Genomic DNA, 4,356 nt, shown 5'->3' with positions numbered 1-4,356 from the left:
TTTAATAGGCAGTGATCTTCAGCTTCATATTACGACAAAACAATAAAGTCTAGCTAGAGAAATTTAATCGGGAGATTTTTTTACTTGCTAGGGAAGTATAGGAGACGGCACAGTTTTACTGTTATTCTTCAAGTTGTGGTTCAAACAAGAAGACAATAGATGGTGTTAGCCAGCAAGTAAGAACAATCAATGAATCTAAGTAAAGGGGGGCCAGATTTAGAATTTAAGTGAAAGTTGGTTATTTTTTTTCAAAAAAAAAAATTGGGCCAAAATTGTCACTCGACCTAAAGTTGGTGCTTTTTTACAAGACAAAAAAGAGTTTGGGCCAAATTTGTCCATCGATCTAAAGTTGGTACTTTTTTACAAGACAAAAAAAGTTTAGGCCAGATTTGTCCATCGACCTAAAGTTGGTGTTTGTTTTTGAATTAACCCAGTATATAATGATTTTTTTTTTTGGTAAAGGTACGAATTATATTGATTTTGCCAAAAGAATACAAGGAAGGATAACCGGCACCAGACGGGACAAGCACTCGGGAAGACAAGTCGTCAAAGAGAGTGTAAAGGGTGCCATGGGATCCCAAGGAAAGAAAGAACTACCAAAGGAACAAGACAAGAAAGAAAAGACTAACAAACAAATACTAGATAGAACCTCCATTAATCAAAGATAGATGGATGTAGATCCCAGCTCCGTAGTAGCCTTCTATTCTTGTGGTTGTCCGAAACACGTTTAAAGGTCAACGCCTTATCTTTAATAGCATACACTAGTAGTTAGTATTTCCATGGAAATCGGAAAAATAAAATTGATGAAATAATTTTATATCCCCTTCACGTTAGAGCTAGTTACCCCACCAATTAATTGCAATTTGCACTTCCCAAATATTATTGTATATATCAACATCCAAAACACTAGTAAAAAAGAATTCAAGAATTTGGAAAGAACGAAGAAAAGGCACTGATAAAGGCAGAAACATGACTAATAAGACTACATTCATTACCATCAAATTCTAATGACGAGTGAGTGATAAGCAATCAGATACTTTGCTAGAACAGGATAAAAGCAATCAACATTGCACAGGATAAAAGCAATCAACATTGCAGGAAACCCTTTAAACCCTTTAAATCTTCTTGTTAGAAAAATCAACCCTCAAGGTTTGATATCTAGCCATTGCTTGAGGAACAATCTATCTTAGAAGCACCTTTATTGAGTATCAACACCTGAAAAGTGGAGTTGTTTCCACATTTAGAAAGGTTGAGATGAAAATGACCAATGAGCTTATGCTCCAAAACATTCCAACCTCGTGGTTACTCTTTTCTAGTTGTCCAGGTCGAACTACTTGTGACCTCTGAAAGCATCAAATTCGGGAAAGTATAGTCATATCTCCTCAAGAACTTTTTTCGTAATCCCCCATTAATAACACAACTTAAACTAAGCCCAGGGCCCTTATTAATCACAAGCTAAATCCAAAGTGCAAAAGCGCAAAGAAGGTGGAGATTTGAGAATTTATACATTTTATGCTGTCGCCAAAGAATAGCTTCCTCAAGGTAGTGTTTGTGCACGTGTAGATTGGGTCCATTCCTATAGTTGTTCATGTGAGTCTCACATTAATGTTGCATATGGGGCTTAGACGATCAACATCTAACATAGACTCCGCCCAATGGACCCGGTATAGGTAAGAAATTCCCCAACACATAAGTTGTTAAGCCTCATTGGATCCATAAATGGAGAAAATGTGAAAATGTGACAACCTGAATTTTTCAGAATTTATTTTCGATTAAATAAATCGGGCATTTCATTGACGTGCCAATAGTGCTATTCTTTGAGCTAATCACTCATGAGATAACTAGACTATTTGGGAAAGCAATTAAGGAATCTAAATGCAATAGATTTGAGAATTCAACCAGGAATCGTTTGCTCGACCGTGTTGGTCTGCCAAGGTCATTACGACCTTTGTTAGAATTGATCGAGAGATCGAGAGATAGGTCGATTCGATTGAGATATGTGATCAAATTGTGGGTGATTCCACCTGATTGCAAAGTTCTCATCGATCGGCACTAAATTGATTTTCTGACGTTTTTGGTACCTTGTGTTTGTAATAAAAACCTTGAGATTTTCACAACAACAAAGAATCACCAATGTGTCAGAGATATATATTGTGACTCGAGATAAATCGATCACGAGTCAATTGTACCAAAAATTCATGCTAAACCGCGCCGGATTGAAAATAACCGCGAATTTGGACCCGATTTCAGAAATTAAAAGTTCTGTGGTATCACAAGTTATTTTAGGAACGTTGACTCATCCTCCGAAGATTTTTTGAAGATTCCGAGATTTTTACGGAAAATTGATTCGGACGTTTCGGAAAACAAACGAAAATTCGGATTGGTCGAATTGAAGAGATGTTCAACTTGCAAATCAAGCTACATGACAAAGGGGACTTGCATAAATTATGTGGGCTTTTCTTCATCAAAATTGGACATCAAAGTTGGGAATTTGTTGAAGAAATTGAAGACTAAAATGTGAAATTCAGAATTATGCTTGGGCAGCAATTTTTTTTTTTTTTTGGCTTCATTTTGTATTAGTTCGTGGAATTTAAATAGGGGACATGGGAGTAAATGGAATGGCTAAGCTTTGTCAAAATTGGCCCCCTTCTTGGCTTTCCTTGCACGACTTCCTCTCCTTCGTACAAGCACCGGCGTCCACCTCCCTTATCCAACCCTCCGCTGTCTCTGTCCTGCTTTCATCCCCCTTAATCTCTCTTTCTTTACAATCCACCGAGTTTAGCCAATAATCCAGTCGCCCTTCTGACAGCGCCGCACGTCTTCAGCGTCATCGCCTTCGGTCAACACACGAACCAACAGATTCTTCCCATTCTGTTGACCGCCCTCAGGTCCCACTGAGTTCGCCAGCTGAAGACCACCGAAGTTCTTGTCTCTCTCTGCTCAGCCACACGTCCACAGCAACATCTGTGAGTCAACTAGTAACGCCTTCAGTTGTGGACTCCTCATGTGGTCTCGTCTCCACGAAGCAGCTGCTGCTTCCTTCGCCAGTGTGCCAGCCCACGAAGCAACCTGCTCTCTCTCTCTCTCTCTCGCTCGTGTCTTCACCTAGCATCCTCAGCCACGCGAGCAGTAGCAGCCCACGGTTTGGGCCGGCAAATCCAACAGCATTCGACCCGGCTTCTCAACGCAAGTCAGGCCAGAACCGGCTCGATCCAGCAATCTCCAAGCCCGCGTGAATTGCAGCTTAGCCACTTGAAGTTAGCCCAGTCCAGCGAACCCCAACAAAATCAGAAGCTCGTGAGGATAGCCCATTCAAGGCTAGTTCAGTCCAGCAAAGCCCAGCCCGTTTCAATAACAAATCTTAATTTGAGCTGAGATTTGTTGGGCCAAGTTTAGGCCCGGTCCAGAGTCCGTCGACATCGCCGAAAATTTAGATTTCGGGCGCCGTCGCGCCGTCGTCCTTGATGAACTGGTTTCGCAATTAACCAATAAGTTTATGCACTAACCCTTCTTAGTAGGCTAATGACATCTAAGGGGTGTTTAGTTTAATTTAATTAGGAATTATGTGGTTTGTTAGTTTAAATTAGTGATTTAATTAGTTCATTGTGCTTGTTAGGCGATTAGATTAAATTAATTAAGACCTAGATAGGATGTGCTATTTATCTAGCAAGGTTTGAAATTTTCCAGGTCCATATCAGTATTTAATTTAGTGATTTTGGCCTAGGTTGATATTTTTAGAAATTAAATTGAATTATTTAATTAATTTTAGAAATTAATTAATTATTAATTATTTTCCGAAAATTAGACCAGGATAGCCAATGATCGGAATTTTATGCTGATTGCAAGGTGTAGTTAATTTTTGCAATTAAGCAATTGCGTGTTGGTTTAGAGAACTAGTCTCGAGCTTTTAAGCCAAACATTGCTCTATTTGGGATATCAATTCTTTGGATTGCGGGTCATAGTAGATTTTGGATCTACTCCCCTTCGGCGAAGCCGTCTATTAATATATGGACATCGCCGTGCTCAATGGTGGTGAGACGACGCTTGGCTACGCTAGAAGGACACCGAACTAAAGAGTAGGTGACTCGGGTCGCAGTAGATTCTAGACCCACGCCCCTTCGGGGAAGCCGTCTATTAAGATATAGACGTGGTCATGCTCAATGGCGATGAGGCGATACCTGGTTGTGCTAGTAGACACTGAACTTGAGATTAAGTGGTATCCTTAAGGGGCAAATATTAACAATTGAAATTCTTGGGTGATTGAGTTGATGAGAGGTTTCAATGGTTATATGTATTTGAGATATGAACTGTGGCGACGTGCGGGGACTGAAGCGAGGCGAGGTAAGTCTTCATCTC

This window comes from Eucalyptus grandis, chromosome 7, assembly GCF_016545825.1.
Source record: "Eucalyptus grandis isolate ANBG69807.140 chromosome 7, ASM1654582v1, whole genome shotgun sequence".
NCBI classification, from domain to species: domain Eukaryota; kingdom Viridiplantae; phylum Streptophyta; class Magnoliopsida; order Myrtales; family Myrtaceae; genus Eucalyptus; species Eucalyptus grandis.
This window is presented reverse-complemented; position numbering follows the sequence as displayed.